We start from the raw sequence: 14,251 nt of genomic DNA, 5'->3' as shown, positions 1-14,251 counted from the left end.
AGTGGGAGTTTTCCGAAGATGGGGAACAACACCAAGGCCACACAGGGTTGTTCTTCCCTCCCGGATAGTGGGTCTTGGGGCCGGGGCCAAACTTGGTGGATGTGCCGGAAGGAGGGAGGAGCGAGCAGAGAAGGAACAGATCCCGAGGTCGGATCCTGCCCCCCAGCCCCCATGGGCAATGAGGGAGGACGCAGAGGGTGCAGGGATGGGTGGGGTGGGGGCTGCCCACGGAGAACACGATGCCTGGGCCTTGAAGTGTGAGCAGGAGTGCCCCGGGTGGACAGGCAGGGGAAGGGTGTTCCGGGGCACAGCATGAACAAAGGCTGGGGGCATCACCTGCATTTCCGTCTCCCGGCTGTAACCCGAGCATATCTGTCACAGCAGCAGAATGAGGGCTGGATCCCAGGGTGCCCGTGCTGGCATGTAGCCAATGCCTGGCACCCAGCGAGGGGGGTTGTGGGGGAAATTTAAAGGGTTTACAACCTGTTTGCAGGCTTTTAGAGCAACTCCCTGATGTTGGGCAAGATACTCAACCTCTCCGTGCCTCAGTCTCCTCATCTGTGAAGGGGGTCATGAGAGCCTCCCCTCCCTGGCTGGGGGTGGGGATGAACCCGTGTCAAGCACTTCAGGTGATGCCTGGTGCCCACGCTGTCATGAGGGTGTTTGCTGGGACTGATGCTCCTTCCGGTCCCCATGCCCGGGGGCTTCCTCCTGTCCTGAGAACTTCTAGGCGGAGGGTGGTCAGGACCATCCCTCCCGTTGAAGAAGCTGAATCCAAGGAGGTGAAATGGCTTCTTCAAGGTCACGTGGCTGAGCTGGTGCGTGAGATCTGGGATCTCAGACAGAAGTCTGACTTCAGAGCTTACCCGGTGCCCAGTGCTGTGTCTGACCCGCGGTGGGGCTGCCCTAGAGCACCGGCCTGAGTGAGCCCAGGCCCAGGGGTCCACGGGAGACCCCAGATGCTGGGCAGAGAACAGCCCCTCCTGCGCCCACATGGCCAAGGCTAACTGGGGGGGGGGGGTTGCCCTCCCTCCCGCCTCCTCCCACCTCGGCCTGAAGCCTCGGCTCACAAAGGCCCTTCTCGGTCCCTTCTGCCTCTGCTGGGCTCGCGGCGGCCCCATCATCAGCCCGGGGGATTGGCACCCTGTGTTAAAATCCGTGTCTGGATGAGCCCCTGGCTGGAGGAATTAACTCATGTACACACAGAAAATCTCCGCGGACTTGTCTTCTAATATTTATTCCAGAAACTGGAACATGCAGATGAAGCCAGCGCCTGACTCTGGGGCTGCCGAAAAAAATTGGCATTCTCCACGCCGCAAAAAGCTGCACACAGCACGGGCGGAGGTGGGCAGGAAGAAGGAAAAACCGACTCTCAGCCAGCGGAAGACAGGCCTCTCTTCAGTGGCAAAGGCTCGTGAGAATCCCAACACCTTCGTGCTCCACAGTCCTAAAATCCTAGAGGCTCAGACCTCCCAAGCTTAGAATTGTCACTGCGTAGAATCTTCAAACCATAACATTTCAAGTCAGAATCACAGGATTTTGGGGTTTAATCATGGTCTCGGCCAGACCGCTGATCAGCGGTGGCTCCCAGGCTTTTGGTCCACCCCAGGGCTGCCTCCTCAGGGCAGCCCTCCTTGACCCTCCATTAACTTAATGAGAAGACCTTTGAGTCTTGAGTGAGAAGAGGAGCGTGTCATTAAAAAAAAAAAAAAAATTAGGTTTCCAACCAAATGGAACAGCAAGTGCAAAGGTCCTGGGGCAGGAATGCACCGGTTGTGTTTGAGCTGGTTTCTGAATGTGTGGTGCGACAGGAAGATCAGTGAAACCAGAAATTGGAGGAGACTGTGAGTTGACCCTCTCCTCTGTTCTGGCCTCACTGTGTGCCTCGGGTGAGTCCCCGCACCTCCCTGACCATCCATGTACCTTGTGGGACACAGGAAGTCACCCCTCTGCTCCTAAGACCCAGGGGGTGGGGCCTGATGAAGCCTGGAGATCCTTCCAAGACCAGGCATGTGGGAAATGCCCCAGATTCCTTGAAAAGGAGGGTAGGACGAGGAGGAAGTGATGGTCTTTCTCGAGCTCTACAGAGCAGCACGGCGGCCCACGCTGAGATGCCGAGGAGGTTCCCTATTTGGAAGTAAACACAGGCTCCGTTTAGGGGTTCACGGCAGCGGGAGCGAGGGGGCCGGAGCACTTTGTGCCCAAGCGCGCTTATGTAAAAGCCGTCCCATTACCTATTCTCTGTAGCTTTTTGTTGCAAAACTCGAGAATTTCTAAACGCCCAGCTTGTGGTCCCGGGAAGGGAAGGCAGAGCCCAGGCTGGCCCTGCAGACTCCGCCCTTGGTGGTGGCCATGGCGGGGGTATTTGTGGGAAGCCCGAGCTGCCCCAAATACTGCTGTCTGAATTGGGTAGGTGACTGGCCCTCTCTGGACATGTTTCCTCAGCAGCGCAAAGATGGGGTCGGATTTAGGTGGCCTCTGTTCTGGTCGGGCTCCTCCAAAACTGTTCTGGAAGCAAGGTGTTGAGTTGCCGCTGGTGTATTTGGGAGGGCACCCCAGGACACGCAGCAAGGGGGCGGAGAGAGAGGGCCGGGGAGGGAGAAAGGTCACATAAAGGTGCGTCAAGCGTGGGCGATGGGGGCCCACGACTATGGGGACCCTCAGAGGAGCCGTGTGGTACACGCCTCTGGCCCCCACCTGCCCCTTATTGGTCGAGAGCCACCTCTATGAGCCCGAAGCATCCCTGCCTTCCAGCTGGCCCAGCTCCCGGGCTGAGCAAGCTCCCGTGGGACAGAGAAAGCCAGAGCAGCCCGGAGAAATGCGGTTCCTGCAGTGGGAGGTGGGGGTTCTCGGGAGCTGTCCGCTTCGGCCGGCGGTGAACTCAGGCACGGCTGCAAGGACTCTGGGATTGGACCTCAAGAGCCCCTCTCCATCTCCAAGCCCTCCGCTGCTCTAACATTCTGGATCCTTCCTTCTTTCCAGGCAACTCAACTCCGGGTTCCATAAGCATTTGTGTCTGTCGGCTTCATGGCTGCATCTCCAGCATCTGGAACAGTGCCTGTCAACACGTATTGCGTGGAATAAACTGGCCGCCCGATGGGCATCTTTCTTGGTTGCGCACGGTGCTCTGGGCCCCGAGCTAGCCCTGGGGATACAACATTGAATCGGGCTTGGTCCCTGCCTTTAGGAGCTTGCTGCACGGAGGGGGCAATGCGATCGCCGCCATTGATGAGACTCTGTTGTGCAGGCCGGCTTCGCGTCGGTCGCCTTATTTCAGCCTCCGATAGCCACGAAGGGCCCGTGCGGTCGTGCCTATCCCACGGGCGAGCAACTCAAAGCTCAGAGAGGTGAAACGACTTGCCTGTCCCACCACACGCTCACCAGCATTGCGTGTTACTGGGTTTTTGTTTGGGTGTTACTGATTGGATTGGCCAGAGAAGAAGCCAGGGGAGAGGGCAGCCCCCATGCAGGAAACAGGAGCTGGTCCCGTTCCACCTGCTGTGTGCCGTGGTGTGTCCTTTCTCCTTCTCTGGGTCTCCAGTTACCCGCTTGCTGGAACAACTTCCCATCCGGTCCCCTTCCCTCCAGCCCATCCAGGGCCCGGCACAGGGCTCGACACGCTGCAGGTGTGCAGCGAATATCTGTTGAAGTCCAAACTATGAAATGCTCTTTAAAAAGATGAGTTAGCTACGTCATTCTCGGGCATATGTCTTTTGCTCAAGCTCTCCATGGCTTCCATTTACCTGCCTTGTCTTCTTCACTCTGTTTCATGCAGGTACCACTGTGCTCGGGTGATCAAGGACCCAGACTCTGAAGCCGGACAGCCTGGATGTGGCTCTGGGACTTCGTCGCTGTGTGACTTGTGGCATCTTACTCCACCTCTCTGTGCCTCGGTGCCTCGGTCTGTAAAATTGGAACAATAGTGACAGTTTCAGAGAGTTGTGCTGAGGAATAAATAAGGGGATGGACGTGGGGAGCGTTGAAAACCGCTCCAGGCACATATATACAGTCACTATGTAAATGCGTGCTATTACCATTTATTATTATGGTTATTATGGGTTATTATCATGCCACAGTGGACTTTGGGTTATTATCATGCCACAGTGGACTTCAGGTGCCCTAAATCCACTCAGGCCTGAACCTGGGGCAGCTCTTCTCCTCCTGGGGGGCCCCACAGCTCCAGACTCGTCTTCTTAGCATTTCAAGTTCACAATGAAGGGAGACATTCTCTATTGCCAGGAGTTCTGGAACATTCTTGGAGTTGGATTTCTCGGGACAGATTCGACTCAGGAGAAACTTGTGAACCCAGCAGTTTCTGTCTTAGGAAGAGGCCCTGGGAGGTCTTGTCCCCCTCCCCGCCCCCCCCTCCGCCAGCCCCTTCCAGGGCCCCCTGCTGGCCCCTCACCCCTCCACCCCCGGGCTGAGAGAGGGTGGTGGCCCCACCCCACTCCGGTCTGATGGGATTCTCCCTTCACTCCACTGTCCTTGTAGCCATTCGGTGCATCCGAGCCCGTGTGCGGGAGGGCCACGTTTGTTCCCTAGTGGGCACCTCAGACAAGGCTGGCCTTGGAGGACGCGGCACTCCATTGTCACTGACACCTGCTTCCCCAGACTTTCTCTAAAAGGGACAGGTGCCATTTCCATGCCGCCCTCGGAACGTGGGCAGAGTTTGCATCTTACAGATACAGCGGTGCCAGCCGGGAAACGGGGAGGTTTCAGGCAGCATCAGAGCCGAGGGGACCCGCACTGGGGACAGGCAAGGGAGAGCTCCTCTCTGAGTCTCAGGCTTCCTCATCTACCCCTCCCCCTGGTAGATGGAGCCCCTCCCCCCGAGGCTGTTTTGAGGGTGGCGGGAGACAGAACGCGGAGGGCCACGGTGCCTGGCACACTGATTATCACCGTCTGCAGAAGCAGCATCAGATGCCCATGGGCTGTGGATTGCCCCTGTCCCTCATCCTCCGAAGCTCCCAGAGCTACTGGCCTGTCCACGCCCGGGACCAGAGGCAGAATCGGGACTAATAAGGGGGAGCAAATGCATTGGACTGAAGCCCGTGCTCTCTGGCTGTGTCTGCACCCACTTCCCCGCTGTTTGCTGGCTACCAGGGGTTCCAGAATATGCTCCTGAGCTCTGGCCACGGTCCAGTTACGCGGTGCCCGTCCAGGCAGGCCCCGTGTCTGGGGACAGAGAAACAGAAGGCAGGGGCCCATTCACCTGAGCACCCGGAGGCTCAGGACAGGAGAAGACAGGACCTTTGCTCCTCAGAGTCTGGGGCCAGGTCCCTGTGGGTTCACGGGGTGAAGCTCCTTCCACTCCCGGGCCTCCTGGGCTGGCACAGAGTAAGGGGCTTCCTGCCTCCCAGTCTGGCAGCCTTGTGTGCGGAGGGGTGATGATGCCCATTTACAGACCAGAACACTGCCCCCAAAAGGACCTGGGAAATACCAGTGGCCTCTCAGACACGGCGTCAAACACGAGCCTGTCCCCATACCCCACAGACCCAAAGGAGTCAGGGTCCCTGATGGGGGGGGTCTCAGGCCACAGAGGAGGCTGGGAGAGGTCAGTAGGCTGAGATCAGGGAGGACACACCCAGGCTGCCAGCGGCCCTGGGGCTAGTGGGTGTGGCCAGGCCCACTTTGGGTGGGGCTACCATTGGTTGTGGGTGGGGCCATCCCAGCATGTGGGCGTGGCCAGACTGAGCCTTTGAAATTAACCGTTGTGCAGACCGGAACTCGGGTCACAGCGGCTAGTCAGGTGAAAGTCTACCTGGGAGGACCCCTGATCACTGGGAAGCTGGTGGGGCATCTCTGTCGCCCGAGACCTAGCGCCCCCCGCCCCCCCGCCCCCGCCACGCAGCTTTCAGCACCTCGTTACTGTGGCTTACATGTTCCTGTCTCCCTTTTTAGAGCGTGAACTCCGTGGTGACAAAGCAAGGACGTAATTGCCTCGGTCGTGGCTATGTCGCAGGCATACAGTAGGCACGGGTACCTTTTGCGACAATTGAGGGCAGGAATGGTTTAATTCAACTTTGGAGGGGATGATGAAGTAGGGGGCTTCTCAGGGCTTCCTAGGGACTGTCTGGGTCAGGAAACCTCAGGGAGGAGCGAGCTTGGGGACAGAAGTGGCTCTGAGGCCCCTGGGCCAGGTTGGCAGGCGTGAGGCGGCTGCGTCCTCCCCTCCTCCCTCTACCTTGAGAGCCTCTGGCTGTGGCCTCACCCCTTGCCTTTCACTTCCCCTCTGGGAAATGGGGCAGCTGTCCCTCCCCCGGGAGAAGCCAGGCACTGCCTGCCTGCGGCATGCAGGGGTGCTCCTCAGCCAGTCGTGCCTCCCCCCTTTATTTGGATATTGCTAAGGAAACTGACAAATCCATATCACCCTTAGGGAAGAAAAGGCAACAAAGACTCTGTGTGTGTGTGTGTGTGTGTGTGTGTGTGTGTGTGTTTCATTTGATAGTTGGGAAAACATAGTGCCAGGCCTATAAAAGGGCCCAGGAGGAAGCCAGTTTGGCATTTCTGCTGCGGCATTCCTGTCCCCGGGGAACCCCTTCCCAGGCACTTCCTCCTTCTGTCCCATCCCTGATCGCTCCCAGAGTCACCGCGACACCAGGCTGGGGCAGCTGGCGCAGGGGAGCCATCTGTGGTGGGGTCAGAGGTGATCCATCCAGGTCTCTGCAGGCAGGGCTTAGAGGGGGGTGGGGGGCGCCGAGGAAGGAGCGGGGGTGGGGGTGGGGCAAGAGAGGCCTCAAGATGCCCTGGTGGAAACGGAACCCCTCGCGGGTGCTCCCCCTGGGCTCCTGCCAACCAATTCTGTCCGCTCAGCCCTTCCCGTGATCAACTTTGCAGACACTCTGACAATTCACTGGGGAGTGGGGGCAGGTTCTAGACCCTCTGACTGTAGTGTGGCCCTGTGCCGGTGTGTTGAGAAAAATGTCCCGGGGTAGCGTGGGGCTTTAAAACCATCTAGACTCTGAGGTGGGGCCCAGGCACCAGCGTTGTTGAAAAGCCCCGGAAGATTCTGATGTGGAGTCAGACCTGAGAACCACAGGACCACACCAACTGCCTCGGTATACAAATGGAGACAGTGGGTCCGGGAGCCTGAGTTCCATGGTGCGTCTGGTCTCCGGGGTCCTTCCAGCTAAGAGTCTAGTAGGGGGCTGTGTGATAGCCTGGTTGGGAGCCGGGCTCAAATCCTGAGTTTTTCTCTCATCAGCTGTGTGACCTTGGGCAAGTGCCTGCCCCTCTCTGAGCTCCTCCTCTATGGAATGGAGAGGTTCACAGGACCTGCTGCACAGGTTGGGTGAGGATGAATTGGGCCAATGAGTCCAAAGTGCTCAGCCCGGAGCTGGGCACACAGGGGGGGCCCGGGCACTAGGGGCCACTGTCACTGGGACTCTGGCCAAGTGCACTGGGCTGTGCCGGTGGCCCCACCCACACCGGGAGGCCGAGCTCTGAGCCTTTCCGGGACCACAGGGTCCTCCCTGCCCCCCTCCCCCCTTCCCCCTCCCCCCTCCGTCTTCTCCTGGGGCGGCAGAGGCTCCGCCCGCTCCTCCCCTCCCCACCCCTCCCTTTTCTTCTCCCGCTTAACAAACAGCTTCACTTAAAAAGCCATCTGGGAGGATGGATGGCACAGACACATTTTTGCAGAATAAGTTTTCAGGGAGAAACGCCAAGAAATTAAAGGGACAGCACTGTGAAAATCAAACACAAACGGAGACCAGATTTGAAAATTCCCTGAGCAGACAAAACCAGGTAGTCGGCAGAAGCAGAGCTTAATTACGCTTAGTTTGCAAGACAAGCGAGGTTAATTTGACCTGGGTCACGTTTTGTTTATGCCTCTGAAAATTCTAAGTGAAACTTAAATCGTCCCCCCAATTTTGATCAGAGGCAACCACTAGCCAATTCTTTTTCATTTACAAAAATTCTCATACTGTAAGCACTCACCATAAGGAATAAAAACTTGCTGCCTGCATGCTATATAAATATGCTGCTTTCTAACAATATACTCCCGAGCCTCGGTCCATGTTTTGGTTTGAGTACCCTTGTTTTGCAACCGGTCTTTTTGGTGTGTGCATAATGAACTTTTACTAATCACCACTTAATGTGATGTTGGTTTTGCTTCTGTTTTTTTTAATGAACTTCTGACGGTTAACTGGGTCAGGCGTGGGATCCTGCAAAGACATCTCCCCGCTACCTGGAGGCTGGTGAGCAAAGCAGGTGCCAACGCCCACCTAACTCCTCCCTCAGGGCTTTCTCACTGGCCTGGGAGTTGTTGCTAAGTCTCTCTTGGGTCTGAGCTGTGCTCTCTAGGCGTCCTGAGCCCTCCAACTTAACTTGTTTTCTGTTTGTCAGTTGAAGCTTCTTGGTAAGGCACCCTTCTGTCGGAAAGGGGAAAAACCTGAGACTCGCTGGGTTTAAGGATGGGGTAGAATTACCGGGATCCCCATAGATTATTTGGTTTCGGGAATCTAAAGACAGAGGTGGGCTCCCTCCCCCTGGCCTAAATCTTCCTTCTCTTCACTTAAAGACTCCTGCCTCTTATGTGTAGACCCAGTGTGGACGAGGGTCTGGTACCTTTCTGGAAGAATGGGTAAACTTCACAAAGGATAATTTGCAATTGTAGTGGTCACTTTGGGGAACCTGCAATTTAAAAAAGATAATCCATTGGCACTTGGGTGGCTCAGTGGGTTAAGCGTCCGGCTTCGGCTCTGGTCATGATCTCACACTTTGTGGGTTCGAGCCCCACGTCGGGCTCTGTGCTGACAGCTCGGACCCTGGAGCCTGCTTTGGATTCTGTGTCTCCCTCGCTCCCTGCCCCTCCCCCACTCACGCTCTGTCTCTCTGTCTCTGTCTCTCTCTCTCAAAAATAAATAAACATTAAAAAAAAATTAAAGATAAAAAAAGAGTCTAAAAAAAGGTAAAAATAACCCATTTTCAAGGGGTGCCCTTGAAAAAAGAAGAGCCTGAATCTCTTGAACACAGTGGAATGCATTCTTTGATTGGTTTCCAGAGGTCTCTGGAAGACAGAATGACTAAAAGAGCTTCTCTAAAGATTTATTACAATGGGCCAATGACAAACTTGAGACAAAAGCCCCGACTAAGAGTAAGGGCTTGACAGACCCTCCAGCTAGCCCCTCTGTCTTGCTATTTTCTGCCACTTGACTGTCCCGATTCCAACAATCCTTTTCATCTTCCCCCGCACCCCCCCCCAACCTCCTAAGTTCCTGACACCCTTGAGAGCAAGACTTTCCCACGAATCGGGGCTTCCCAGCTACAGCAGAATTCAAACCCTGGGCTTGAGCTGAATGCCAAGTCATTACAAAGGATCTTCCAGATCCCCAAAAGGATCAAAATGAATTTATAAAAGAATTTCTGATGCATAGAGCTTATGACTCTGGGCCCTCTGGTTTGTACCAATTCGTTCACGTGACGGTAATTCCAAGAGCCACCCAAAGGTGGCTCCCCACAGCAGATTGAACAGACTCCTCTCAAGAGTTGGGGGACCCTACCCAGCAAGCTTCAAAGGATGGGGTTGAAAAGAGCAAGAAAAGTAGGTCAATCACTCCTTGAAGCTCTACCCGGTGTTTTTCCCGTGAGAATTAATTGGGCCATAATACAATCCTGTAAACAAAAAAGGGATGAATCAGTTGCAGACCTTCAAATTTGCTTAAAAGAAATATTTAGACAGCATTCTGGTCTCGGGAACTCTGAAGCTAATCTTGCCTTGTCTGCTCGTTTTATTAACGGGCTTGGCTCTGAGCTTGTGATTTATTAAAGAAGCATACATTAGAACAGATCAGTCCCTTTCTGAGCTCCAGCCTCTCGCTGAGAATTTCAAAAGAATTTCAGAACAGAAAAAGAGCCATCAAACAGATGAACTCACGGTCCTTAGGATTATAGCAACTACAGGGGCCTTGACCAAACTTTAGATCTAATTTCGCCCCCGTTGGTGAGGATGCTGGTCAATACTGTAAACAGAAGGGACATTGGCAAAGGGATGGTCTCCTCAAACACCCTAATTATCTAACGAGACGGAACCCTCAACCTTCAGGTCCCCGAGGTAATTATCAACACTGATGGAACTCTGAGGAAATGTCCAGTCAGCTACTCCTATAAATTATCAGGATGGAATGAAACTTGGCATAAATGGAGACATCTGCACTGGCTAATAGATACCAGAGCAGCTGTTGCCACTTTAATCCCTGCCGTGATACATCATGACCAAAAATGTTTTTGTGGCGAGAGCGTCCATCAAGTTCAAAGGGCTCCTTTATCAGAGCCCGTAACTGTTACCCTTGGCCCCTTTGCTGAAAACCATGCCGTTCTTTTATGTGACACTGTACCTGTGAATCTCCTGGGAAGACATTTACTTTCTAAATTAGAGGGGCGCCTGGGTGGCGCAGTCGGTTAAGCGTCCGACTTCAGCCAGGTCACGATCTCTCGGTCCGGGAGTTCGAGCCCCGCGTCGGGCTCTGGGCTGATGGCTCAGAGCCTGGAGCCTGCTTCCAATTCTGTGTCTCCCTCTCTCTCTGCCCCTCCCCCGTTCATGCTCTGTTTCTCTCTGTCCCAAAAATAAATAAACGTTGAAAAAAATAAATTAGAGACCAGGGTGGCCAGGACGGCTCAGTCGGTTAAGTGTCTGACTTTGGCTCAGGTCGTGATCTCATGGTTGCGTGAGTCGGAGCCATGCATTTGCACAGACGGCACAGAGCCTGCTTGGGATCTCTCTCCTTCTCTCTCTGCCCCTACCTCACTCACTCTCTCTCTCTTAAATAAATCGACTTTATTTTTATTTTTTTAAATATTTATTTATTTATGAGACAGAGAGACACAGAGCGGAAGCAGGGGAGGGCCAGAGAGAGAGAGGGAGACACAGAATCCGAAGCAGGCTCCAGGCTCTGAGCTGTCAGCACAGAGCCCGACGCGGGGCTCGAACCCACGAACCGTGAGATCATGACTTGAGCCGAAGTCGGACGCTTAACCGACTGAGCCACCCAGGCGCCCCGAACTAAATAAACTTTAAAAAAATAGATTAGAGGGCAAATGAAACATTCCTCTGGAGAAATAACCTCAGAATTTCCAGATGCATAGATCCTGATAGGGCCCCATACTCTAAAGTGCTAATACAATATTCCAAAGCTTATTTTCAATAGGTCAAGGAGGCTTTCCAAGACCTCCCCCACCGATGACCCCATGTTGAACCTGGAGACTGGGTGTTCCGGAAGAGACATCAGGGAGAAACTGCGCTTGACCCTGGATGGAAAAGACACGACAGATGGGGAGCATCTAGTGGAGATTCCCGGGAGGCGGGCCAGCAGAGGGGCTGAGAGCGTGGGACTATGGAGGTGGAGAGCTCCGGGCCAAGTCCTGAGCACATCCCGACCATGTCGATTGCAAGGTGTCCGACCTTTGGCAAAGACTCACACTCACCCGGCCTTGGTTTCTTCATCTGGAAAATCAGGCAAAGCAGTAGTTCCCACTATAGGGATTGTCACAGAGACCAAAGGACTGAGCACAGCGCCCGGCACCATTTGTGCATCATAAATAATGGAGATCGTCATTATCAGAAGCTATCCACTCCCTTGAACGTGCTAAGATTCAAAATTGGTGTGGTTGTGGGGGTCCTGGGTGGCTCAGTCGGTTAAGCATCCGACCTCAGCTCAGGTCATGATCTCACGGCTCGTGAGTTCACATCCCGTGTCAGGCTCTGTGCTGACAGCTCAGAGCCTGGAGCCTGCTTCGGACTCTGTGTCTCCCTCTCTCTCTGCCCCCGCCCCTCTCATGCTCTGTCTCTCTGTCTCTCTCTCCAAATAAATAAATAAATAAACATTAAAAAATTAAAAAAAAACAAAACAAAGCTACTGTGATTTTAAAAACCCAAGCCTCTGAGATTCTGATTCCCAATCATCCCCAGATTAAAAGACCCCTTTAGATTCTAGGGCTTTAAGATATTATGATCTGTGACTTGTGCTCCTGTTCAAGATGGACTCACAGGGAATGAATTGATCCTCCCACCCGAACAGCCAAGGAAAAAGCCAAGCAGATGGAACAGGGGTTTTTATGACACTGAACATCCGGTGGTGAAGGATGGCGGGCCCTGAGAAGAAGGGGGACAAACGGGGTGAGGCCGGTGGTGGCTGCAGGCTGACGGTCCCAGGAGAGTTTTCCGTCAGACAGGAAGGGGGAGCCCAGGTGGAGCCCGGCTGATCCTGAGCTGAGGAGGGGAACAGAGTCAGGCCAGGCCGGCCCCGGACTCACAAGGACAGAGAGCCGGAGAGGAGGGAGCCGTGCAGAGAGGGAACGTCCATCGGAGCTGTGTGGTGGGGCGGGTCCTTCAAGTCTCCACTGAGTATGTTATCAGGGCGCGTGCGTGTGAGAAAACGCCAGGGAAGGAGTGATCTGATAGTCACACTGTTAGCGTGAACGGTGGCCAGCACAGGCACAGGGCTGGGCACGATGCCTGTACCCACCAACCGGACTGAGAAGCCCCAGAGTTCATGGGGTACCAGTTAGCATACTCGCAGGGCCTTGCCTCAGTGGTGGGGACTGATGAGTCTTAGACCAACTGGTGCACTGGCTCTGCCTGACTCACGTGTGCTAGGTTCCTGGGGCTGACAGAGCAAATTGCCACAACCCCCGCGGCTTACAACAATCTCTTCCCTGTAACTCAGGAGGCCAGAACTCTGAAATCATTGTGTCTGCAGATCTGGTTTCTTCTGGAGGCTGTGAGGGAGAATGTGAGCGCCTCTCCTGGGTCCTGGTGGCTGCGGGCAATCCCTCTGACTCCTTGGCTTGTAGATGCGTTAGTCCCATCTCCGCCTCCACCCTCACATGACGCTCTCCTCTGTGTGTCTTCATAGAGCCGTAGAAGGACACCAGTCACTGGATTTAGGGCCCCCCTTAATCTGGCATGACCTCACCTTAATTACATCCGTAGACACCCTATGTCCAAATGAGGCTGCTTTCTGGTTTCTGGCGTGCACAAATTTTGGGGTTACACTAGCAGCTTACTACAACAAGCGAAAAGCGACACCCAGAAAGATGCAACTGTTTCCAATTAATTGAACTATATATCCCAGAGCAAAGCTCGAGAATATTTATAGGATTACAAGGACATCCAATATGCAGCAGGGTAGAATTCACAATGTCTGGCCCGCAAACAAAGATGACCAGGCATAAAATGAGCAAAGAAGACACAACGCATAGTGAGGAGAATAATCAACCAATTGAAACCGATCTAGAACTGACATCAGTATTCAAACTGGAAAACAACTACATTAAAATGGCCATTAAATTGCCCGTCAGGTGTTCAAAAAGTTGCACAGAGGCGCAGAATGCATAAGTACATAAACATCCCAAATCGAATTCCGGTGATGGAAAATCCAACGTCTATAGTGTGAAAAACACTGGATAAAATTAACAGCAGGCTAGACATTGCAGAAGAAAAACATTAGCAAATGTGAATACAAACTATCCCAAATGAAACACACAGAGAAAAAAGAATTGAAAAAGAATGAATATTGTTGACGATAGGGGGCAACTTCAAGAGACCTAGCATACATACGATTGGAGTTCCCAAAGGAGGGAAAAGGGTAGAGAAATATCGTTTGAAGCAATGACAGTTAAATGTCCCCCCCCCCAAGTTTATGAAAACCACAAACCCACAGATCCAGGTGCAAAAAATGTGAAGGATATCACCCCAAGACACAGCATAATCCGGTGAGAATGAGGACATCACGAAAACAGCCAGGGAATGAAGACATGATACAGACAGAGGAAAATAAAAAGATTATGGTGACAGCTGATTTCTATTCTACATAAACCATGCAGATTTGAGAACCGTGGTGCAACATCTTTAACATACCGAAAGAAAAACTGTCAGCATAGGTTTCTATACCTAGCAAAAATATCTTCCTAAGAAAATGAAGGCAAAATAAAATGTTTTCAGACATACAAAAGCTGACAGAATTCATCACATCACACTGCAAAAAATGACATATAAAGTCCTGCAGGAAGAAGGGACATGAAACCATATGAAAATATATATCCACCCCCAGAAATAAGGAGCATGGATGTGTTAACTACACAGGTAAATATAAGGTATTTTTTCTTTATTTTTCTAATGTTTATTATTTATTTTGAGAGAGAGAGAGAGAGAGAGAGAGAGAGAGAGAATGAGGGAGGGAGGGGAAGGCAGAGGGAGAGAATCCCAAGCAGGCCCCGCTAACAGCGTGGAAACTGCCTCGGGGCTCGATCTCAC

At 53.3% G+C, this 14,251-nt stretch overlaps 2 long non-coding RNA genes across 2 annotated transcripts; both read left to right on the top strand.

The window, feature by feature from the left end:
* Positions 1-1,790: 1,790 nt before the first annotated feature.
* On the top strand, positions 1,791-4,015 carry LOC109503085. Its single transcript, XR_002161977.3, has 3 exons — positions 1,791-1,889; positions 2,983-3,347; positions 3,776-4,015. It is a non-coding gene; the product is annotated as an uncharacterized LOC109503085 (long non-coding RNA).
* A 1,373-nt stretch (positions 4,016-5,388) lies between these two features.
* Positions 5,389-11,708, top strand: LOC123379545. The gene is made up of 3 exons (XR_006584116.1): positions 5,389-5,749; positions 5,902-5,969; positions 11,145-11,708. It is a non-coding gene; the product is annotated as an uncharacterized LOC123379545 (long non-coding RNA).
* The last annotated feature ends 2,543 nt before the right edge of the window (positions 11,709-14,251 follow it).

The sequence above is a fragment of the Felis catus genome, chromosome C1 (assembly GCF_018350175.1).
Source record: "Felis catus isolate Fca126 chromosome C1, F.catus_Fca126_mat1.0, whole genome shotgun sequence".
Classification (NCBI taxonomy): domain Eukaryota; kingdom Metazoa; phylum Chordata; class Mammalia; order Carnivora; family Felidae; genus Felis; species Felis catus.
Note: the sequence above shows the minus strand (reverse complement) of the source record. Positions and strands in the feature narration are given on the sequence as shown.